At 45.8% G+C, this 26,046-nt stretch overlaps 1 protein-coding gene across 5 annotated transcripts in view; it reads left to right on the forward strand.

Annotated features, from left to right (window-relative positions):
• Positions 1–26,046, forward strand: part of mctp1a (multiple C2 domains, transmembrane 1a) — a 979,537-nt gene that overhangs the window by 263,753 nt on the left and 689,738 nt on the right. The window contains exon 1 of one of the 5 annotated variants that reach the window (XM_070884886.1): positions 24,550–24,564. The exons of the other annotated variants lie outside the window; for them this stretch is intronic. The gene's annotated coding sequence lies outside the window, so the exon portion shown is untranslated. Of the gene's footprint in view, positions 1–24,549; positions 24,565–26,046 lie in introns of those variants that run through there. 5 annotated transcript variants of the gene reach the window in all.

A 26,046-nucleotide genomic window follows, 5' to 3' on the forward strand; every position in this document is an offset into this window, starting at 1 on the left:
ACTACACCCACCAGTGACTTTTTCCCCTTATTATCTCTAATCTCCACCCACAATGATTCAACATTTTGTTCATTAGAGCCAATATAGTCTCTCACAACTGCCCTGATATCATTCTTTATTAACAGAGCTACCCCATCTCCTTTCCCATCTTGTCTATCTTTCTGAATTGTCAGATACCCCTGTATGTTTAATTCCCAGTCTTGGCCACCCTGCAACCACGTTTCTGTAATGGCCACCAAATCATACCCATTTGTAATGATTTGTGCCGTCAACTCATTTACTTTATTTCGAATGCTGTGTGCGTTTAGGTAGAGTGTTTTAATGGTGGTTTTTAAACCATGATTTTTAGTTTTGACCCCTCCTGCAGCCCCTTTATATTCATACATATTGTCCCTTCCTATCACCTTGTGGTTTACACTTACCCCAGTGCTACTCTGCTCTGTTGCCTCCTGCCTTTTGCATTCTTTCTTGGGGTCCTGTTCATCTGAGCTCTCACCCACTCTAACTAGCTCAGAGCCCTCTCCTGGGTTCCGAATACTCCTCGCATTGAGGCACCGAGCTTTCAGGCTTGCCTTTTTATTACATTTTGACCCTTTAGAATTTTGCTGTACAGTGGCCCTTTTTGTTTTTTGCCTTGGGTTTCTCTGCCCTCCACTTTTACTCATCTCCTTTCTGTCTTTTGCTTCTGTCACCATTTTGTTTCCCTCTGTCTCCCTGCATTGGTTTCCATCCCCCTGCCATACTAGTTTAACTCCTCCCCAACAGCACTAACAAACACTCCTCCTAGGACATTGGTTCCGGTCCTGCCCAGGTGCAGACCGTCCGGTTTGTACTGGTCCCACCTCCCCCAGAACCGGTTCCAATGCCCCAGGAATTTGAATCCCTCCCTGCTGCACCACTGCTCAAGCCACGTATTCATCTGAGCTATCCTGCGATTCCTACTCGAACTAGCATGTGGCACTGATAGCAATCCCGAGATTACTACTTTTGAGGTAACTTGAGACATGCAAATGAGTGGCTTTACACTTTCGCCAGAACAGCAATGCACACAGTGTGTGTAATAAAACAGGCAACCGGAGGCAATCATGCATTACAAGGAACCAGACATGGTAGGGATTACTGAGACATGGCTACAGAAAAATCAGGACTGGGAATTAAACATTGCAGTGTATAACATATTTGGAAAAGATAGAGAGGGAAAAAGTGGAGGTAGGGATAACATAATGGTAGTTGAAAAAAGTGACACAGTTACCAGCAAGACAGAATACTGCGTGCAGTTTTGGTTTCCATATTTACGAAAGGACATACTTGCTTTGGAGGCAGTTCAGAGGTTTTGAGGGGGTTGACTTATGAGGAAAGGTTGAGTAGGTTGCGCCTCTACTCATTGGAATTCAGAAGAATGAGAGGTGATCTTTGTTATATATGTATACTATGGATATACTCTCTGTGTAGTCAGTGTATAGTTGCATAAGATGGAGACTTGTTTACCGGAGGTACCATCAACAAGGTTCACACTGTATACACTATGCTGGCACCACCAGAGGGTGCAACTGGTGGAGGCCCAGGGGTCACCTGTATAGCACAGGTATCCAGGTATAAAAGGGAGTCCACCATGTGGTATCCTCACTCTGGAGTTATATTAAATGGATTAAGGTCCTTACAGTTCAAGCACAATAGTTTGCCTCACGGAGTCATTATCTGAGCACCTAAAGACATAACAATTGGCGACGAGATTACGGATTTTCACACGAAAATGGCTAACCTTGTTACGTTGCAGCAATTCGCCGATGGGGATGATTGGGACACCTTTGTGGAGAGACTCGACCATTTCTTCATAGCAAGCGACCTGGCATGCGATGATCCGGCCACGCTGGCTGATAAGTGCAGAGCTATCCTGCTCACCAGTTGTGGGTCCACCGTCTATAGCCTTGTCAGGGACTTGCTGGCACCAGCGAAGTCAACGACCAAGTGATACGAGGAGCTTGTAACGCTGATCCAAGAACAACTCAAGCCCAAAGAGAGCATCCTCACAGCCAGACACCGGTTTTACACCCACCGACGGCCCGAATGCCAGGAAATCACGAAATATGCTGCAGACCTCAGGAGGCTGCGTGTGATTTCGGTGACCACCTCACCGAAGCGCTGCGGGATGTCTTTGTCATCGGAATTGACCACGAGGGCCTTCTTCACAGGCTACTATCTGCGCATACCACAGTCACATTGCAGAAGGCCGTCACCATGAGCCAGGCATTCATGACCTCGACCTGCGGCTCCAGGTGGATGACTCATCCTCAGGACTCAAACCCGACAAGTACTGTACACAGACTGGTGCCTTTTAGAGGCAGGACTGTACAACATGAATCTCCTCAGGAGAGAGAGAACAGGCCCCCGTGTACCTTAACTCTGAGTCCACTGAGGGAGTCTAATTGGTTAGCACCATGCTGGCGTTGCGGAGGAAATCACAGGGCTCACCAGTGCTGTTTTAAGGACTTTGTATGTAAAGGCTGCAGCACAAAGGGCCACCTCCAGCGAATGTGTAAAAGAAATAGGACTCACCGTATTGATGAAGAGTCTGCAGAGGGCCATGAATCCAGCGTGGATTATGAAGAGGTAGTCAGAGAGGCAGCTCAGCCCCACGATGGTGTGTACGGAATGTTCACCTGCACCACCGAATGTTCTCCATTGAGAATGGAAGTCGAGATAAACGGCACTCCATGGAAGTGGACACAGGGGCGAGCCAGTCATTAATGAATCAAGAAGCCTTTGAGAGGCATGGGACAATCAAGCTGAACGACCCAAGTTGGTCCCGGTTCAGGCAAAGCTGCTCACTTACACCAATGAACTCATCCCAGTCGTTGGTAGTGCGAATGTTAAGGTACTCCATGATGGCGCAGTGCACAAGCTACCACTGTGGATTGTTGCAGGTGATGGACCAACGCTACTCGGAAGAAGGTGGATGGAGAAGATCCATTGGACCTGGGAAGATTTCATCCCTCCAGCGATCGACGTCCCCCATGCTCAGAGGCAAAGCAAACCCCACCTGAGGTTGGATCCGGCGAGCCAACCAGCACAGCACCCGAGGCACAGACCGTCCAGCACGACTGCGCGGAGATGATCCAGCTGAGACGACCCAAACGCACCTTCCAGTCTCCAGTGGTAGGACTCCGGAGGAAGAAAATGGGATCCAAAGGCGACATCTCTGATTCTGTGGCAGAACCCGGGGAGAAGAGGATCACAGCAGCCGACATCGTGGATGGAAGAAAGATGGCGCCCAAACCACGAGGTGAGGCGCTGAAGGAAAAGATGGCGGCGGCCAGACCACGAGGTGCAGCGCTGATGGAGCAACACATGGTACCAAGCGAAGAAGAGGATTGCGGTAAAGATAGCAAGGCTCTCTTAAAGGAGGCCAGCAACCCACCACATTCTCACTCAATGTAAGAACAACTGTGAGTTAAATGTAAAACTTGTAATTGATGATCAGAGTTTTATACATGTAATAAGCAAAGAAAAGTCACGCGATTGCGATCGGAGCTACAGTTTATCGACAATAAGCAATGAAACGTGCGATGCAGGATTTCAACTGTATCCTGATAATATAGCCGGCAAAGACCCATCGGAAGCACACAGCTCCAGCGGGCTACCCAATGCTGTAGCCTGCGCCTCTGGGACCAGAGTGATGTACCACGGAGTGTGGCCACAAGCAGCTAAAATAGACAAGCTGCAGAGCAAGCGATCTCAGGAGGGCAACGGCACCGGTATTGATACCCTGCCCCTGATCGGCTCCACCTCTCAGGCACCCGATGGCACCAACTGCCACGAGCCTGAAAGAGCAAACTGTTCTAAGGCACAGCCCCCAGACCCCATCACCACCAAGGCTACACCCGGGAATGAAGAGTCACCTGCAACAGTTCTCCCAATTGGGACCGGGACCAGCCAGGATCCCAAACCAAATAACGCCCAGGCAAGCAAGTTAGCAGTTCCCTGTGCACTGCTAGATGACTGCTCCTCTGGACCCGGGGCACAAGGAAATGACAGGGAGGTCACAGGTATCTGTGAACCTGCCCGACGCTAGGAGCAACGGCAAGGCCCCGAGAGCAGGCAACTCGAGCCAACCGGGTTCCCACTGCCAGCACTGGGCACCGCGCCACCACCAGGCTACCTGGACACCATACAGCAGCTCTGGAACTAGCTTGTCCTCACGCACCGGTGCTGACCCCAGCACTGATCCCAAAGATGTACCATCAATGTATCTCACCAGTCAAATGTTCTTGTCTCACAACTGTACCACAAATACAATGATGTAAATGCAAATGTCCTTTTCTGGACTTGAATGTGTATGAATGTAATGAACCACCGGCATGATCTACGTGTGGCGGGGGGGAAATGGATGTATGTAGCCATGGACACACACATGGATCACACCCAGAAACCACTGAAGCCCCACTGGATCATCGGACCATCCCAGCTGGTAACCACTACCCAACGTTGTGGCACTAAGGACTTGGGGGTTAACTGGTAGAGAGCCAAGCCAAAGCACAGCCAAGGTGCAAGGGCTATTGGCACTTAAGTCTGGGGAGAGCTAAGCCAGAGCACATAGTGCAAAGGTATTGGCACAAAAGACTTTGGGGAGAGTGATACTATATATGTATACTATAGATATACTCTCTGTGTAGTCACTGTATAGTTACACAAGATGGAGACTTGTTTATCGGCGGTACCATCAACAAGGTTCACACTATATACACTATGCTGCCACCACCAGAGGGTACAACTGGTAGAGGCCCAGGGGTCACCTGTACACCACAGGTACCCAGGTATAAAAGGGAGTCCACCATGTGGTATCCTCACTCTGGAGTTATAGTAAATGGACTAAGGTCACTACAGTTCAAGTACAAAACTTTGCCTCGTGGAGTCATCATCAGAGCATCTGAAGACATAACAATCTTATCAAAACATATGAGATTATGAGGGGGCTTGACAAGGTGGATGCAGAGAGGATGTTTCCACTGATGGGGGAGACTAGAACTAGCGGGCATAATCTTAGAATAAGGGGCCGCCCATTTAAAACAGAGATGAGGAGAAATTTCTTCTCTCAGAGAATTGTAAATCTGTGGAATTCGCTGCCTCAGAGAGCTGTGGAAGCTGGGACATTGAATAAATTTAAGACAGAAATAGACAGTTTCTTAAACGATAAGGAGATAAGGGGCTATGGGGAGCGGGCGGGGAAGTGGAGCTGAGTCCATGATCAGATCAGCCATGATCTTATTGAATGGTGGAACAGGCTCGAGGGGCCGTATGGCCTACTCCTGATCCTATTTCTTATGTTCTTATGTTTTTATGTAAATAGAATCAATGTGGATAGAGATGAAAGATAATAAAGGATCAAACACACGAATAGGGCGAATAGTGGAAGGGAGGTGGAGGAAGGAATGTGCTGAAAGATTAGGGAAATGAATAAAAAACATAGAATAATAATCATGGGGGATTTAAACTGCCCTGATATTAATTGGACAGAAGAGGTAGAAACATAGAAAATAGGTGCAGGAGTAGGCCATTCGGCCCTTCGAGCCTGCACCACCATTCAATAAGATCATGGCTGATCATTCACCTCAGTATCCCTTTCCTGCTTTCTCTCCATACTCCTTGATCCCTTTAGCCATAAGGGCCATATCTAACTCCCTCTTGAATATATCCAGTGAACTGGCATCAACAACTCTCTGCGGCAGGGAATTCCACAGGTTAACAACTCTCTGAGTGAAGAAGTTTCTCCTCATCTCAGTCCTAAATGGCCTTCCCCTAATCCTAAAACTATGTTCCCTGGTTCTGGACTTCCCCAACATCGGGAACATTCTTCCCGCACATAACCTGTCCCGTTCCGTCAGAATCTTATACGTTTCTATGAGATCTCCTCTCATCTTTCTAAACTCCAGTGTATAAAGGCCCAGTTGATCCAGTCTCTCCTCATATGTCAGTCCAGCCATCCCTGGAATCAGTCTGGTGAACCTTCGCTGCACTTCCTCAATAGCAAGAATGTCCTTCCTCAGATTAGGAGACCAAAACTGAACACAATATTCCAGGTGAAGCCTCACCAAGGCCCTGTACAATTGCAGTAAGACCTCCCTGCTCCTATACTCAAATCCCCTAGCTATGAAGGCCAACATGCCAATTGCCTTCTTCACTGCCTGCTGTACCTGCATGCCAACTTTCAATGACTGATGAACCATGACACCCAGGTCTCGTTGCACCTCCCCTTTTCCTAATCTGCCGCCATTCAGATAATTTTCTGCCTTCGTGTTTTTGCCCCCAAAGTGGATAACCTCACATTTAACCACATTATATTGCATCTGCCATGCATTTGCCCACTCACCTAACCTGTCCAAATTACCCTGCAGCCTCTTAGCATCCTCCTCGCAGCTCACACCGCCACCCAGCTTAGTGTCATCTGCAAACTTGGAGATATTACATTCAATTCCTTCATCCAAATCATTAATATATATTGTAAAGAGCTGGGGTCCCAGCACTGAGCCCTGCGGCACTCCACTAGTCACTGCCTCCCATTCCGAAAAGGACCCGTTTATCCCGACTCTCTGCTTCCTGCCAACCAATTCTCTATCCATGCCAATACATTACCCCCAATATCATGTGCTTTGACTTTGCACACCAATCTCTTATGTGGGACCTTGTCAAAGACCTTTTGAAAGTCAAAATATACCACATCCACTGGTTCTCCCTTGTCCACTCTACTAGTTACATTTTCAAAAAATTCCAGAAGGTTTGTCAAGCATGATTTCCCCTTCATAAATCCATGCTGACTTGGACCGATCCTGTCACTGCTCTGCAAATGCGCTGCTATTTCATCCTTAATAATTGATTCCAACATTTTCTCCACTACTGATGTCAGGCTAACCGGCCTATAATTAACTGTTTTCTCTCCCTCCTTTTTTAAAAAGTGGTGTTACATTCGCTACCCTCCAGTCCATAGGAACTGATGCAGAGTCGATAGACTGTTGGAAAATGATCACCAATGCATCCACTATTTCTAGGGCCACTTCCTTAAGTAATCTGGGATGCAGACTATCAGGCCCCGGGAATTTATCAGCCTTCAATCCCATCAATTTCCCCAACACAATTTCCCGCCTAATAAGGATATCCTTCAGTTCCTCCTTCTCACTAGACCCTCGGTCCCCTAGTACCTCCGGAAGGTTAATTTGTGTCTTCCTTCGTGAAGGCAGAACCAAAGTATTTGTTCAATTGGTCTGCCGTTTCTTTGTAGGTAAAGGGGGCAAAGGTAATTTAGTTCCTTTATGTATACAGGACTCCTTTCTAACCCAATATGTAAGAGGCCCAACAAGGGAGCATTCGCTATTGGATCTAGTAATGGGGAGTGAACCAGAGCAGTTAAGAGAAGTAAAATTAGGGGAACATCTAGGCAATAGTGACCATAATATAATACGCTTTAAGATTATAATTAAGAAGGACATAAGTCTGACAAATATCAGGTTAATAGATTGTAGAAAAGCTGATTTTGAGGGGCTGAGAATAGAACTTGGGAAAATAAAATGGACAACAATATTATCAAACAATGATGTGGAACAGAAATGGGAAACATTTCAAATGGTGTTCAATATATTCTGCTAAAAAAACAAGAACAAACTAAACACTAATGAGACACCATGGATGAATATAGCTTTAAAGGAAAAATTGAGGGTAAGGAAAGAGGCATACATTAAGTACATGAACAGCAGGGGAGAGCACAATAAGGGAGAATACGAAGAGATTAGGAGAGAAGTAAAAAAAAAACAATTAGGAAGGCAAAGAGAAACAATGAAATTAAATTATCAAGAAACAAACTGGTAAAATATTTTACAGGTCCATAAATTTAAAAAAAGGATGGTCGGAATGGAAATAGGACCACTAAGGGATGGACAGGATAATATCACAAGCACTGATGGAAAGATGGCAAAAGTATTAAATAATTGCTTCAGTATTTACCAGGGAGATAGAACAGGTGGACATGGCATCAGATGATGAGATTAGTAATGAGATAACTGCATTTAAAATAAAAATAGGAGATATATTGAATAAACTAATCAAAGCCAGGAGGAGAAATTCGGTCGGGCCTCTGTTGCGGTGTTGCACCGGGGGAAGCGGTAATGGTTTGCCTCTGCCGCCACAAAATTCATCAGCTGGGCCCGGAGTTTGGAACGCAGCGCTACGGGAGATGTTCCCTCTTTTAGGGAGATAGGCTGGCTTCGCGACTGAAAATCCCGAGCTAAACAGCTAACCTAGGAGCTCCCTCACAGAGGCTTCCGTGGAGAAAATAACCCCTGAACAATCCCAGCAAAAGCATTCCCAATTCATTGCTGATGTGACTCCAACATAAATCGCAAAATGATTAAAAAAAAGAAAAACAATCACACTTACCTGTGGTAGACATTTCTTCAATCACTTCGGCCGGTACAGCTTCAAACGCCAGCCTTCACTGGGGTTCCCACGAGGGTGCGCTACAGGGTTCTATGCCAGGGCGTGATCCAAATCTCGAGCTGGTGTCACAACCAGAGGCGTAGCACACCAGCTCACCTCTCCCGGGTGGTACTGCTCCGCGCCCTCGCAAACTCAGCACCGAATGTGCTGGTGGGGCGCTGGAAGCTGCCCTTCCGGGACGCTAAGAGGGGTAGCAGAAGACCGAAAATCCAGCCCTGAGGGGAAAAATTCGGTAGCTTAGTGCCTCCAGTTAGCGCCTGGCCGGGGCGCTAATGCGGCGCTGAGGCAGTAGCGCCGCTGCGAGGTGAATCCAGTGACGCGTGCCAAATCTGGCCATCTGAAGCACCGCTGCTATGAGTTAGCGCCGGGGGACCTCAGCGCCAAGCAGCTAGTGATGTCAATGATCACGCAACGCTCAATGGTCGCCCGATCTGCAAAATTCAGTATCTCCCCGCCTTAGCACCTCGCCCCGACAGCGACAGGGAGAGGAGGTGTCAAGCAGGAAGATGCCGGCTCCAGGGGCGCTACTTAAATGGTTCATGAGTAATGAGTCGCACCTGTCAGGTTAGTGCTGTATCACTGCTTTCTCGTCAGTTTGACATTGTTCAACAGTTGAATTCAGTCATTTAAAGGTTGTTTAGATTCCGGAGTGTTGTGGCTATTAAAAATTGGTGACATTTTTATTTTCACAACATATTTTCACAAACCTAGAATGAGGTTCTGCAGCATCAATGAACCTCCTCTTTAAGAGCTGGAAAGATTCTGTGTCAATGGTGACTTGTGATTCGACAGCACCTGATATTGCTTAGTGCTTTGAGTGTAATGCCACTGAGCTAGACTACTAGCGCTTGGTTTAGCACTCCAATCCTTTCTTTGAGCAATGAGACTTAATTTTGCATGCAGCGTAATTCATTAGCGCCTGGGCGAAAACGAATTTCTCCCTCCAGTCCAGAGGGATTACATCCATGCATTTTAAAAGAATCTAGGGCGGAGGCATTATTACACATATCTAATAATTCATTAGAAAATGCCGGATAGCAAACGTAATACCTATATCTAAGAAGTGAGATGGAACATGTTCAGGGAACTATAGACCAGTCAGTTTAACATTGGTGACGGGAAAAATAATGGAATCCCTATTACAGGAGAAAGTAGAAGAACATCTATAAACCAAAATATGATAATCATAGCATGGATTTCAAAAGGGAAATTCTTGCTTGACCAACCTCATTGAATTTTTTGAAGAGGTAACCGAGAGAGTAGACAAGGGTAGTGCAGTAGATATAATTTATCTAGATTTTCAAAAGGCTTTCGATAAGGTACCATATAATAGACTAATGAATAAGATCAGAGAATGCAGGAGTCAGGGGACAAATAGCAGAATGGATAACTAGCTGGCTTCAAGACAGAATCAGAGAATAGCGGTGACGGGTGTCTATTCAGAGTGGTAGAAGGTGAGAAGTGGTGTTCCACAAGGATCAGTGCTGAGAACACTGTTTATATTAATGATTTAGACGTTGGAATTGAAAACACAATTTCTAAATTTGCAGATGACACCAAATTGGGGGTGGAGGGGCGAGGACGGGGGGGCGTGTAGTCAATACTGAGGAGGACTGCAACAAATTACAGGAAGACATTAATAAACTGGCAGAATGGGCAAATAATTGGCAAATGAATTTCAACACAGATAAATGTGATGTATTACATTTTGGTAGGAAGAATAGGGAGGTCACACATTACTTGGAGGGTCTGAGTCTGGGTGGGGTAGAGGAGCAAAGGGATCTCAGAGTACAAATACACAAATCACTAAAAGTAACAACACAGGTTAACAAGGCCAGAAAAAAAACAAGCACTAGGGTTTATTTCTAGAGGGATAGAATTGAAAAGTAGTGATGTTATGCTAAACCTGTATTGAACCTTGGTTAGACCACGATTCTGGTTGGCATATTATAAAAAGGATATAAAGGCACTGGAAAGGGTGCAGAAAAGATTCACAAGGATGATACAAGAAATGCGAGGGTATACCTATGGGTCTCTGTTATCTTCAAAAGAGAAGGCTGAGGGATGACTTAACAGAGGCCTTTAGAATGATGAAAGGTTTTGATAGAGTAGATACAGATACAGATGTTTCCACTTGTGAGGAAGAGTAAAACTAGAGGCCATCAATATAAGATAGTCACCAGAAATCAAATAGAGAATTCAGAAGAAACGAGTGGTGAGAACGTGGAACTCGCTACCACAGGAAATGGTTGAAGCAAATAGTATTTAAGGGGTGGTTAGATTTGTATCTGAGGGAGAAGGGAATAGAGGCTATAGATATGTGAAGAGATAGAGATTAGTGAAGACAAACGTAGGTCCCTTGCAGTCGGATTCAGGTGAATTTATAATGGGAAACAAAGAAATGGCAGACCAATTGAACAAATACTTTGGTTCTGTCTTCACGAAGGAAGACACAAATAACCTTCCGGAAGTACTAGGGGACCGAGGGTCTAGTGAGAAGGAGGAACTGAAGGATATCCTTATTAGGCAGGAAATTGTGTTCAGGAAATTGATGGGATTGAAGGCTGCTAAATCCCCGGGGCCTGATAGTCTGCATCCCAGTGTACTTAAGGAAGTGGCCCTAGAAATAGTGGATGCATTGGTGATCATTTTCCAAGTCTATCGACTCTGGATCAGTTCCCATCGACTGGAGGGTAGCTAATGTAACACCACTTTTTAAAAAGGGAGGGAGAGAAAAAACAGGTAATTATAGACCAGTTAGCCTGACATCAGTAGTGGGGAAAATGTTGGAATCAATTATTAAGGATAAAATAGCAGCGCATTTGGAAAGCAGCGACAGGATCGGTCCAAGTCAGCATGGATTTATGAAAGGGAAATCATGCTTGACAAATCTTCTGGAATTTTTTGAGGATGTAACTAGTAGAGTGGACAAGGGAGAACCAGTGGATGTGGTGTATTTGGACTTTCAAAAGGCTTTTGACAAGGTCCCACACAAGAGGTTGGTGTGCAAAATCAAAGCACATGGTATTGGGGCTAATGTACTGATGTGGATAGAGAACTGGTTGGCAGACAGGAAGCAGAGAGTCGGGATAAACGGGTCGTTTTCAGAATGGCAGACAGTGACTACTGGAGTGCCGCAGGGCTCAGTGCTGGGACCACAGCTATTTACAATATACATTAATGATTTAGATGAAGGAATTGAGTGTAATATCTCCAAGTTTGCAGATGACACTAAACTGGGTGGTGGTATGAGCTGTGAGGAGGACGCTAAGAGGCTGCAGAGTGAATTGGACAGCTTAGGTGAGTGGACAGATGCAGTATAATGTGGATAAATGTGAGGTTATCCACTTTGGGGGCAAAAATACGAAGGCAGAATATTATCTGAATGGCGGCAGATTAAGAAAAGGGAAGGTGCAACGATACCTGGGTGTCATGGTTCATCAGTCATTGAAAGTTGGCATACAGGTACAGCAGGCAGTGAAGAAGGCAAATGGTATGTTGGCCTTCATAGCTAGGGGATTTAAGTATAGGAGCAGTGAGGTCTCACTGCAGTTGTACAGTGCCTTGGTGAGGCCTCACCTGGAATATTGTGTTCCTTTTGTTCTCCTCATCTGTGAAAGGACGTTTTCGCTATTGAGGGAGTGCAGCGAAGGTTCAGCAGACTGATTCCTGGGATGGCTGGACTGACATATGAGGAGAGACTGGATCAACTGGGCCTGTATTCACTGGAGTTTAGAAGGATGAGAGGGGATCTCATAGAAACATATAAGATTCTGATGGGACTGGACAAGTTATATCTGGAAAGAATGTTCCTGATGTTGGGGATGTCCAGAACCAGGGGACACAGTCTTAGGATAAGGGGTAGGCCATTTAGGACTGAGCTGAGGAGAAACTTCTTCACTCAGAGAGTTGTTAACCTGTGGAATTCCCTACCGCAGAGAGTCGTTGATGCCAGTTCATTGGATATATTCAAGAGGGAGTTAGGATATGGCCCTTACTGCTAAGGGGATCAAGGGGTATGGAGAGAAAGTAGGAAAGGGGTACTGAGGGAATGATCAACCATGATCTTATTGAATGGTGGTGCAGGCTCGAAGGGCTGAATGGCCTACTCCTACACCTATTTTCTATGTTTCTATGTTAGGCTGATAGCATTAGATGAGGAAAGATGGGAGGAGGCTCAAGTGGAGCATTAACTACGGCATGGACTGGTGGTCCAAATGGCCTGTTTCTGTGCTGTATATCCTATGCAATCCTATGTAGAGTGGGGAAGAAAGAGGGGAATGTAACCCATACCAAGGAACTTGGGATACTGACAGTGAGCAGACAGGTGGAGTCTTAGTTTATCGTTCCTTTCAAATAACGTTTTCTCTGACAATGCAGCACAAACATAGTATGTCCTTGAAGTATAAGATTATGAGGGGGCTTGACAAGGTGGACGCAGAGAGGATGTTCTTACTGATAGAGGAGACTAGATCTAGGTGGCATAATCTTAGAATAAGGGGCCGCCCATTTAAAATTGAGATGGGGAGGAATTTCTTCTCTCAGAGGGTTGTAAATCTGTGGAATTCACTGCCTCAGAGAGCTGTGGAAGCTGGGACACTGAATAAATTTAAGACAGAGATAGACAGTTTCTTAACCAATAAGGGAATAAAGGATTATGGGGAGTGGGCAGGGAAGTAGATCTGAGTCCATGATCAGATCAGCCATGATTGTATTAAATGGTGGCGCAGGCTCAAGGGGCCGTATGGCCTACTCCTGCTCCTATTTCTTATGTTCTTATGTAAGTATCAGTGTAGATTATGTCCACAAATCCTGGAATTTAATTTCTTGCCAATTTGTTCTGAATGAATGGCAAATTTGTGTTGTAGGTCCATTCCCATGGGGAACTGAATTTAAGAGTGCCCAAACAAATTTCACTTACACTTAATACAAAAGAGACTTTGATTCCGATAGTCTGGGCCGGATTAGAAACCAGGAACTAAAGTTGAAAGACCAGAGTTTCACTACAGGCTAAAACATTATTACATAAGAACATAAGAAATAGGAACAAGAGTAGGCCATACGGCCCCTTGAGCCTGCTCCACCATTTAATATGATCAGGGCTGATCTGATCATGGACTCAGGTCCACTTCCCCGCCCACTTCCCTGGAAGAGACATCCTTTACCCACAGGGGCCAGGAGGCCCTCCATAAAGAAGAATGTGGGACCAGATCACTGAGACGGTCACTGCCAGCAGTGTTACCCCCAGGACCTGACTTCAGGGCCCAAAGAAGTTTCATGACCTCAAATGAGTGGTCAAGGTTAGTGAAATCATCTTCAAAAGCCGTCTCCTACCTACTGCACCACTAGCCTCACACATTGCTCAACGTGCGACACCCCCGCCCCCAACGCCATCACTCACCTACAAACAATCTCTACCAAACACGAGGCACACCTCACATTCCTAGCTTCATCTCACCCCCTTGGAGAAGACTGTGCTGGCCATTTTTGACAGGGGCATGGCGATCCCTTGGCCAGCAGCAAGGCTGAAAGAATACAAGATGCCAATATCCTCATATGTTATCCGCCTTTTCACTTCCCAATTGCCCCTCATCCCACAATCTCTTCTGATTTACAAGCTGCACATGGTTTAAACTTGCACCTCTTGCTTTCCCCCCTCCCTACACCACAACCCTACCCTTGTGGCTTCCTCATTCCAGACACCCAAGAACTCCAGCCTGCCCAGTCAGTGGTTGACCAAGAAATGGGAGAGAAGAGTGAAGAAAAAGAATAATAATAATAAGAAGAAACACTATCACTCGATTTCACACTCCCAGCCACCAGCTCCTTGAGGTCATCCTGCAAGGCCATCTGCAGTGGCCCCACTGAAAGCCATCAGCCTTCTACCAGCCATGCTGCAGCCACTGGGGTAGCACTGCATAACAGCACTCGGATAGGCAAAGGCACAAGCAAGACACTCACTAAGGGAATGCACAAATGTGATTAGTTGATTTTTTGATGGAATATCGGATGCATGTATGGATAAAGTTGGATTGGAAAGTTTGTTTTGCGGTGACTTTTATTTTTAGCATTGTAGCCAAGAGGACGCTCTGATGGTCAGTAACAGAGGAAAGGCAAGGTGTGAGATTAGGAGAATTGTGCTTCTGCTCACTGGTGCTGCAGGCAGATGATTTGATCCCAGATATCCCGGCCAAGAATGGGTTGTCTGGGTTGCCTCCTTCCGTTCACTTCCACCTCTTCTGCTTTTTACTCTTCCTCTTCCTCCTCCTCCTCCTCCTTCCCTCTGTGAGCAGCTGTTCCCTTTTACTGCCTCTGCTCTAACTCCATATCATGTTATAACCCAAGGAGGACTGCAACTAGAGCCCCCAGGATTGGGAGCAAGTGATGTTCTCAGAAGCCTTCCTTTAGGTGCCAAAGCCTTGCAAATGTCCAGCAGCACTCCCTGCACACTTTAACAACTTTTTTAATGCATTATACCAAGCAACTCTGCAAATAAAATGTAAAGAAACCAGTACAAAAGCAAAAATCTAAACTTACCTGAAAGTTGCTTGTGTCCCTTTAAGAAGTGCTAGTCTGCTGTGTGTACTTTGCAGAGGTCATTAAAAGGAGCAGCAACATTCAAAATACCAGATCGTACATCAATTAGGCATTGCCCGCTGATTGACGTCACAATCTGAATCATTTCCATATCTGGAGTGAGCTTAGGCAATGACAGCGCTGCCAACCTGCCTAAAATGGCCCCCATGCTTTCCGTGCCTGAAGTAGGCGGAAGTGAGGCGGCCATTTACTGTTGGTTAGCTTTCAACTGGAGAAATAATAAAATAATCACAGCCACATGTTTTCACTAAGGCTCCCAATGTATCACTGCTCTATACATCTGGCACTGTAGCCTGTTGTTACCATATATTACTGATGCAAATTACAGATACTTTTATGGCTTCTAAAAGGTTATGTCAGAAAGGGAAAACATTGTAGGGATACGAGGAAAGCTCAGGGGAATGCGACCAATTGGATTCCTCTTTCAAAGAGCCAGCGCAGGCAGGATAGGCTGAATGGCTTCCTTCTGTGCTGGAGAATTCTATGATTCTCTGTTTGGATATCAAGGCATTGGGGCATTTCTATGAAGTAAGATCAATTTGTTCCAGTGAAACCTCTCGCAGCTAACATAAAGTAGGTGCCCACAATAAGTGGTACACACACAATTAGTACCCTGGTGATTTATAATAATAGTCATGAGAAATTAACTTAAGTTACAATAAGTTGTATAGAGAAAGCTACCTAATTATCATTGTACACTTTATCGGCATTAAATAAAATAAGAAAAGCAAGAATGAGTGTAATATTTAATAGCTCTGTACAATAGTTTTTATTATTGGGACTGTTACTTTTTTGTAGCTTTGATCCAGATACAAACCAGTGTCTTTACCTATTCAGTATCTAGGTCATTTGAAGCAAGCTCAGGTGTCAAACAAAAAACCTTCATCACTGTATTTCCACATACTGGTTATATTAGGTACTCTCACACAATTTCCTTAATTTGGGAAGGTAGCAGAATAAGCACTCTTATTAAATTGAGCTTTAGACTATCAACTGCCAAACTGATTTATTAAAAGGCAAGTGGATAAGTGAACTGTAGCAATGACACACTACAGATTTACAGTAGCTTCATTATCTCTCCAACAAAGCTCACACGATTCTTACATTTCAATTGAATGTTTAGACCCAACCCTTGGATACCTGTCACAGACTTGTCTTATGTATTGAAACAAATAGGATCATTTTCTGCAGGTGAACCTGTTTTTCAAATTCTGATGTATCTTGGTAGAATAGGTTGCTTGCAGCAGCGTCCAGGTGCTTAATCTTTAATGCCTGGAAGCTCCAGGACAATCGGGTGGATTGGGAACCTTAAGTGTCACCAAGCATTCCCTCTCTGCCAATTACTGCCACAGTTTAAAGGAAAATTGTTTCTGTTCTAAGAATGTGCCACACACAGTGCACTATGAACTACGATTGCTCATAAAATGTGATGAGGTTTAGAATTGTTAAATCTATTCAAGGGATATTTTTCAGGAGAAACCTTTTTCTCGCTGCCTTCTTTGTTCTCAAGCCACTTTTAGAATCTGCAATATGAAGCAGTTCATTAAATCTACTGGTTATGCCCCTCAGCTAGGAACTCCTGGTGGGGTTGGTCAGTGCTATGGACAGGATGAGCCAACCATAACTTTTCCAGACCCCTGCCACCCTGAGGCACCAGTTTATAAAATGAGAAAGCTCATTTCTAACCTCAGTAGGAATATTGCAGTGGCAGCTGTGTAAGAAATTCAGAACCATTTGATTTGAAGCCTAGTGCTGTGAGGCCCAACACAATAACAACTTGCATTTATGTTGCGCCTTTAACAACAACAATTTACATTTATATAGTGTCTTTAACGTAGTGAAATGTCCCAAGGAGTGTTATGAGACAAAACATTTGACACCGAGCCACATAAGGAGAAATTAGGGCAGGTGACCAAAAGCTTGGTCAAAGAGGTAGGTTTTAAAGAGTGTCGTGAAGGAGGAAAGAGAGCTGGAGAGGTTTAGGCAGGGAATTCCAGAGCTTCTGGCCTAGGCAACAGAAGGCACGGCCACCAATTGAGCGATTATAATCAGGGATGCTCAAGAGGGTAGAATTAGAGGAGCGCAGACATCTCGGGAGGTTGTGGGGCTGGAGGAGATTACAGAAATAGGGAGGGGCGAGGCCATGGAGGGATTTGAAAACAAGGACGAGAATTTTGAAATCAAGGTGTTGCTTAACTGGCAGCCAATGTAGGTCAGTAAGCACAGGGGTGATGGGTGAGCGGGACTTGGTGCGAGTTAGGACATGGGCGACTGAGTTTTGGATCGCCTAGGGTAGAATGTGGGAGGCCAGCCAGGAGTGCTTTGGAATAGTCAAGTCAACATAGCACAAAACTTCCCAAGGTGCTGCACGGGAATATTACCAAACAAAATCAGTTGAGTCTGATTGTGCAAACATTAACTTGATGACTGGACATGCCTGATTGTGAGCAAAATCAGTCAGTAGCAATCAAGAGTGGGAATGCTGGCTGGCTTAAAGTTCATGGTATCCTGGCAAGAGTGGTCAAGCAGCCTGTGCTGACTGTTGAGCTGCCTGGCATACGGTTTTTTCATGCAATATTATTAAAAGCATGGCATCCTGTGATTGGAGTGCTTCCAAGGAAACATCCAGCATTATAGTCAGTCAGGCATTCACTTATCTTATTTATGTCATCTTGCTGCCGTCTCACCTTCCTTTGTTAGTAGGAGCCTCTGCATTCAGTAATCCTCTGCCAAGTAAGGTATGTTCACTTCTGTCTGTAGATGTGGGCAGTAGGTAGCAGTGAATGAGAAAGCTCATCTCTGATGCAGTCTGGCCTGCCTAACATCACTCCATTAGTCCTTCATTTTTTTTCCACCAACATACTGAGATGAAGGATTCCCACTGGTAATCTCATCAGGGGCAATAATGGAGTTGGAAGAAAAAGAACAGCAAAACCAGTTATCATAGAAGTTAACAAAAGCAGGAAAAAATCCAGCATAAATGAAGAAAATCAGGATAGAAGTGGCCTTAAAGCTGCTGAATGAATCTTGTTGCTCGGCTTCTTAAACTTACTGCCATTTGCAGCTGAGCGACTAGGAAGCCTGGATGCCTGTTATATATGGACGTCATTATAATCTAATGCAATACCACATAATGACCACAAAATGATACAGTAAGTGTTATGATATCTGCATCAGTAAAATATTAATATTTAGTTCCTGCTTCCGCTGCCCCCACCCCTCCCAGGTCCACCGGAAACTCAAATGCCACACAGCAGCTTCCAGAGCTTGCAAAGCTCTGCCAACAGAACATTCAATCTTCCTTTTTGTTGCTATCGGCACCATCAATGGCAAAAATTTTACTGACAGTTATTCATTTGTAACGCTGCCAATAGACTTCTTACTTAGTATGGGGAAACCACAGCGAGCCTGTAAACCACAGCGCTTTCTGTGGGGGATACAGTTTCCTTTAACATTTAGTGTCAGTACATAACCAAACACCAGTAGGTGTAGTAGTATAAGTGTTGAATTCCCTTGGCAAATTACTTGGCCTCAAAAAATTACTGAGCTGTGTGTGAAGAAACTTTTTCTTAAGCTCCAACACCTGTTCCAGGGCAGCGGACCTTCAACTTAGTGAAACTAATAAAAAATAGAAACATACACTACATATTTAAGATTCATAAATTAAAGTTCTTATAAAAAAATATATTTTCCCGACTTTTTAAAAAGTTTTTTTCATTATGCCTTATAATAAACTTACCGTTGTGGGGAGGGTTTTTAACAATAAAATGTGTTTTATAACTTTATTTTAAAATGTTTTTGTATTTTTAAACATTTGCGCCTGTAAAAGTAGGCTATATGCCTGCTTTTTCAGACGCAAGATTTTTGAGGACATTTGCTGGGAAAGGTATGCGTAAATATTGGAAATCTTGCCCTGCAAGTGTCCTCGCTCCTGATATGCGTTGGATCTGTCAAGCCAGAAACTTGGCAGATTGGAAAAGCCGGTTCTCAGCGTATGCGCATTGCGCACTGAAAACCGGCTTTTCCAATGCCTTCCCGGGTCCAGAGAAACTTCGTATGGACCCGGGACATCGGAATTTCAGCACCCATGTTCAATTATAGCTTGGCAATACTACTGGTTCATAAAGTTCATTAACGAAACAAGGAAGAGCATTTTGATAGGAAGAATGAGAGACAATACAAGCTAAATGGTACAATTTTAAAGGGGGTGTAAGAACAAAGAGATCTGGGGTGTTTGTGCACAAATCTTTGAAGATGGCAGAGCAGGTTAACAAAGCAGTTAATAAAGCATATGGGATCCTGGGCTTTATAAATAGAGGCAGATTAGAAAAGCCAGAAATATATGCTAAATCTATATAAAACACTTGTTCAACCTCAGCTGGAGTACTGTGTCCAATTCTGGGCACTACACTTTAGGAAGGATGTGAAGGCTTTGGAGAAGGTACAGAAGAGAGTTACTAGGTTACAGCGATGAGGGATTACAGTTACAGAGATAGAAACATAGGGCCCAAGTTTCGAGCCGCGCCTAGAACGGCGCAGTCCCGACCTGGACACCCGTTTTTCGCGCCACAAAGTGCGCCTAAAAAACCCTCCGTATTCTCCACCTCCCTACAGGTCCTCTGGCCCTCGGCGCAGCGCAGCAGGAGCTGTAGGGGGCGGAGCCAGGTCCCTGCGCCGAAAACAGTGCCGGGACCTCTGCACATGCGCGCTACAGTGGGCACGCAAGTGCAGTAGCTCCAGGTGCCCGAAACTGTGTGGGAGGGGCCCAAAGCACGCAGCCCCTAGCCCTGGCCGAATGGCTTCACTGGGGCTGCGTGAATAAGGCTCCTCCCACGCCCAGCTCCTGCTTCCTCCCGACCCGACTCGACTCCCGCTTCCGGCCCCCCGCCCCCGCCCCCGGACTGGACCCGACACCCGCTCCAACCCACCCCACCCGCCTCCGGACCGGACCCGACACCCGCTCCCCCCCACCCTCCGCCCCTGGACCAGACCCGACACCCGCTCCCCCCACCCCCGCCCCCGGACCCGACCCGATACCCGCTCCCCCGCCCCCGGACCGGACCCGACACCCGCTCCCCCCCGCCCCCAGACCGGACCCGACATCCGCTCCACCCCACCCCCCCGCCCCTGGACCCGACCCGACACCCGCTCCCCCCCGCCCCCAGACCGGACCCGACACCCGCTCCACCCCACCCCCCCGCCTCCGGACCGGACCCGACACCCGCTCCCCCCCGCCCCTGGACCGGACACGACACCCGCCCGCCCCCCCCCGCCCCCGGACCCGACACCCGCTCCCCCCCCCCACCGCCCCCGGACCGGACCCGACACCCGCTTCCCCCCCCGCCTCCGGACTGGATCCGACCTGACCTCCCTCCCCCCGACCTGACCTCCCTCTCCCCGACCTGACCTCCCTCTCCCTCCCTCCCTCCGACCCGAATCGAACCGACCTCCCTCCCACCACCCCCCTGACCCGACCCAATGCCACCTACCTGTAAGTCTGGTGCTGGGGACGGGCCCTGCCCGAAGTCTCGGGCCCGGCCCGTTCAGCCTCCCTCCCCCTTCCCCCCCACACCCCCAATCTCCTTCCCCCCTCCCCCCAATCTCCTTCCCCCCAATCTCCTTCCGCCCCCCCAATCTCCTTCCGCCCCTCCAATCTCCCTCCCCCCCCACCATCTTCTTCTCCCCCTCCCATCTCCTTTCGCCCCCTTCTCCCCTTTCTCCCCTTCTCCCCCCCTCCCCCCTTCTCCCCCCTCCCTCTTCTTCCCCATCCCTCCCCTTTCTCCCCATCCCTCCCCCTTCTCCCCCATCCCCCTTCTCCCCATCCCTCCCCCTTCCCTCCCTCTGCTCCCCCCCTCTCTCCCTCTAACCCCCTCTCTCTCCCTCCCCTGGCTGTCAGAAACACAAACACTGACAGACAGAGAGTGAGAGACACAGACAGACAGAGAGATAGAGACACTGACAGAGACACACTGAGGGGGGCATCCCAGCACGCTGTTGGAGGGCTCCCGGTGCTGCAGTCGGTAAGTAGAAAATGTTTTATTTATTGATTTAAAAAAAAATTATTTCTTATTAATTTTTTTTGATTGATTTATTGGTTGATTTATTGATGTATTTATCATTTATTATTGATGATGGCTCTTTATTTGTAAAACTGACGTGTTTAATGTTTGTAAACTTCCCTTTAAACACCCTCCCGCACCATTCCCTACGCCTGATTTGTAACCTACGCCTGATTTTCTAAAGTGTAGACAAGGTTTTTTCGAGCGTACAAAAATCTTCACTTACTCCATTCTAAGATAATTTGGAGTAAGTTGTCACTCACGAAACTTTGAAATCAGGCGTAAGTGACCGGACACGCCCCCTTTTTAAAAAAAAATTCTGTTCCAAAGTGAAACTGTTCCAACTGACTAGAACTGGAGCAAACTAAATGACGAGAATTCCGATTTCTAAGATACTCCGTTCTACACCAGTTGCTCCTAAAAATCAGGAGCAAATCATGTGGAAACTTGGGGCCATAGAAACATAGAAAATAGGTGCAGGAGTAGGCCATTCGGTACTTCGAACCTGCACCACCATTCAATATGATCATGGCTGATCATTCACCTCAGTACCCCTTTCCTGCTTTCTCTCCACACCTCTTGATCCCTTTAGCCATAAGGGCCACATCTAACTCCCTTTTGAATATATCTAACGAACTGGCCTCAACAACTTTCTGTGGTAGAGAATTCCACAGGTTTAATAATTCTCTGAGTGAAGAAGTTTCTCCTCATCTCGGTCCTAAATGGCTTACCCCTTATCCTTAGACTGTGATCCCTGGTTCTGGACTTCCCCAACATCGGGAACATTCTTCCTGCATCTAACCTGTCCAGTCCCGTCAGAATTTTATATGTTTCTATGAGATCCCCTCTCATTCTTCTAAACTCCAGTGAATATAGGTCCAGTCGATCCAGTCTCTCCTCATATGTCAGTCCTGCAATCCAGGGAATCAGTCTGGTGAACCTTCGCTGCACTCCCTCAATAGCAAAAATGTCCTTCCTCAGGTTAGGAGACTAAAACTGTACACAATATTCAAGGTGTGGCCTCACCAAAGCCCTGTACAACTGCAGTAAGATCTCCCTGCTCCTATACTCAAATCCTCTCACTATGAAGGCCAGCATGTCATTTGCCTTCTTCACCGCCTGCTGTACCTGCATGCCAACTTTCAATGACTATGTACCATGACATCCAGGTCTCGTTGCACCTCCCCTTTTTCTAAACTGTCACCATTCAGATAATATTCTGCCTTCCTGTTTTTGCCACTAAAGTGGATAACCTTATATTTATCCACATTATACCGCATCTGCCATGCATTTGCCCACTCACCTAACCTGTCCAAGTCACCCTGAAGCCTCTTAGCATCCTCCTCACAGCTCACACAGCCACACAGCTTAGTGTCATCTGCAAACTTGGAGATATTACACTCAATTCCTTCATTAAATTATTAATGTATATTTTAAATAGCTGGGGTCCCAGCACTGAACCTCACAGTACCCCACTAGTCACTGCCTGCCATTCTGAAAAGGACCCATTTATTCCTACTCTTTGCTTCCTGTCTGCCAACCAGTTCTCTATCCACGTCAGTACATTACCCCCAATACCATGTGCTTTAATTTTGCACACCAATCTCTTGTGTGGGACCTTGTCAAAAGCCTTTTGAAAGTCCAAATACACCACATCCACTGGTTTTCCCTTGTCCACTGTACTAGTTACATCCTCAAAAAATTCTAGAAGATTTGTCAAGCATGATTTCCCTTTCATAAATCCATGTTGACTTGGACCGATCCTGTCACTGCTTTCCAAATGCGCTGCTATTACATATTTAATAATTGATTCCAACATTTTCCCCACTACCGATGTCAGGCTAACCGGTCTATAATTCCCTGTTTTCTCTCTCCCTCCTTTTTAAAAAAGTGGTGTTACATTAGCTACCCTCCAATCCATAGGAACTGATCCAGAGTCTATAGAATGTTGGAAAATGACCACCAATGCATCCACTATTTCTAGGGCCATTTCCTTAAGTACTCTGGGATGCAGACTATCAGGCCCTGGGGAATTATCGGCCTTCAATCCCATCAACAGGAGATAGACTGGAGAAGCTGGGGTTGTTCTCCTTGGAGCAGAGAAGGCTAACAGGAGATTTGAGAGTGGTGTTTAAAATCATGAAGGTTTAGATAGAGTAAATAAAAGATTATGGGCTAAATATTTGGGGGTTTAATACGACCTATTAGCACCAGATTCGCGGAAAAGAATGGCGGCCATCGCACTTCCGCCCGCTGCTGGTGGGTCCTGCGGTGGCTGCCATTTTCGGGTGGCCGGCAGCGCTGCCAATGTCAGCGTTCATGAGAATTATGTAGGTGATGCAGATTATGACGTCAGTGAGTGTGCAACGCTCACTTGATGCCCGATCTGCGAGCTTACTGGCATGCCTTAAGTGCGGCCAACTAAGCAAGCGTTGACAAGCAGAAAGGAGTATTTAAAGGGATCATCAGCAACAACTTGCAGCTGCCATGTTTCTGCAGTTTGACTGACTGAACAACTTTCTGCAACTCTAGCAGCTATTTCTCTCAAAGTTCTAAGGTAACAGGGGGTTATGCTGCAAGTGGAGAACACCTTAATTATTATTTAAAGGCTTCTGCTCAGAACACTTGCTTACAGTCATGGTGGCTGTACTGGCAGTCTCCCTCGCGCACGAGTATCTTAGAGAGAGGGGATGGAGGCAGCGAAGACAAGGAGAAGATGCATGCAGAGGCAGGAGGAGGAGGGCCAGCAGGGCTCTCAACAGGAGGCATCCGCCTAGGGTCTTTCGAGAGCACTTCTCTCATATCCACTTAAGTCAGGAGCAGCGTATTAGGAGGCTCCTTTTCACCAACGAGGTGGTCACAAAACTTTGCCACCTCCTGCAATCAGACTTGTATCCTGAGAGCAGGGCGACCATGGCTCTCCCAGTGGCAGTCAAGGTCACCATGGCCCTCAATTTCTTCGCCAGCCAGGTCCTTCCACTCTGCAACAGCAGACATAGCTAACATCTCCCAGTTGGCCGTCTATCTGCATCCGAGAGGTCACTGAACCTCTCTTCACAAGGAGAAGGGGTACGTTTTCCTCTGAGCAGGGAGAAGCAGGATGAGCATGCATGTGGTTTTGTCAGGATAGCGGGCTTTCCCATGGTACAGGATGCAGGGATATGGGGAAAGGGCAGGAGAGTGGGACTAACTGGATTGCTTTTCGAAAGAGCCTGCACAGACTTGATGGGCTGAATGACCTACTTCTGTGTTGTACTATTCTATGATTCTATGACCGGTTCCTTAATCCTATTCATAGATTCGCTTCAGGTTGATGACTGGTACCACAGTCATCAGACAAATCTTTCAGCTAAATAAAGACAGAATAGATAATAGAAGAATACAAAGCAGATTCATCACCACAAAAGAAAAGTTCTCAAATGTAGTAAGTTCTTTGTCTTCTTTAGGTGCGATTTGTGCCATATGTCAACAAGAGATTTAAATGATTTAATTAATGTCCTCAAAAATATTATGTCATTACTATTGTAATACTATTGCTAGTCAGTCAATGTTAGTAAAATAGAATCCTCATTATGTTAATTATTTTGTAATACATAAAGTGTGATGGAAAGATAACAGCTTTTTAAATAAATCCTTCAAATAGGAACTGACATGTTATTCTGTGTATATTGGGGAACATCAGCTCTTATTCTGAGTGGCAGTACACACCCCAGAAAAGATTTACATTGGCCCAGAATTTGCGGCTGGATGCCTCCGACCTGAAACATTTCGGTGAATCTAGCTGGTGGTCCCGGAGGTTCAGAGACTTCTGGTCCTGGCCCTCTATGCGAAGGCTTTTATAGACGCACACATATCCCAGGATCGTAAGGGTTTTGTACGCATCAATGGGGTCACATGGCCTGGCCCAACCTATCTGAGTAGGGGGATCCCTATTCATACTTAGGTGAGTTCCATATATACGGAGCTGCCATAAGCATGAATAGGAAAACCCCCGAAAACACAGAAACACTGAAAATAACTTTTTTTAAAACATCACATATTTCAAATTAATAAAAATGGAATTCAATTAATTATTTAAAACAAAAAAAAAATTTTTGAAAAATAAATTTACATATTTAAAAGGGTCTAAAAATAAACTTACCATATTTAACAGGATTTTAAATGTTTAAATTCTTTAAAAAAATGTCTTTTTCTGTACGTTAAAAGTCTTACTCTGATAAGTCGTACGACTTTGAAGGACATTCGCTGGGCAGGAGTTGGGCAAATAGCCGAACTCTCTGCCCGTGGAGGCCCTTTAGCTTCAGAGGCGTGCGATCTGTCAACAGAATTTTTGACAGATTGCAAGTGCTGGGTTTAGGCGCATGCGCTTCGCATACCTAAACCCGCAACTTGTGGGGACCCCACGGGCACTTGCGCACCTCATACACACCCGTGGGGTGCGTGATTTCAGGCCCATTATATTCTCTCATCTCATATCTAAATGGCTTCTATGTAGTTTACATATATTTCTATAAATAGGTATGTGAAAAGGCCATATGAATGGAACTAAGCGGTGGTTCATTCCAGAAAGTTAGCACGCGAGTGATGGGCTGATTGGCATCCTTCTCAGTTATAAAATTCTAAGACCCTATAAAAGTTATCTCTGCTACTTTAACAGCAGCCTGTAGTATTCATTCTTTTTAAATATATGTGGTGTGAGCACAGATCCTCCTCACAAGCAAACCAGGATCCAATAGTATACTTGCTGCCTGGCCAACTTGTCATAGACCCGAGAAGCAGAACTTTATTATCACGTAAGAAAAGTTAACTATAATTTTAAGAAACAAATGGTGAAATTATCAGTTACCCAATTTATATAGTGGAAGTTGATTGCAGCAGGGGCTCCAATTTGTACTTTAATACCTCT

This window comes from Pristiophorus japonicus, chromosome 1 (genome assembly GCF_044704955.1).
Source record: "Pristiophorus japonicus isolate sPriJap1 chromosome 1, sPriJap1.hap1, whole genome shotgun sequence".
NCBI classification, from domain to species: Eukaryota; Metazoa; Chordata; class Chondrichthyes; family Pristiophoridae; genus Pristiophorus; species Pristiophorus japonicus.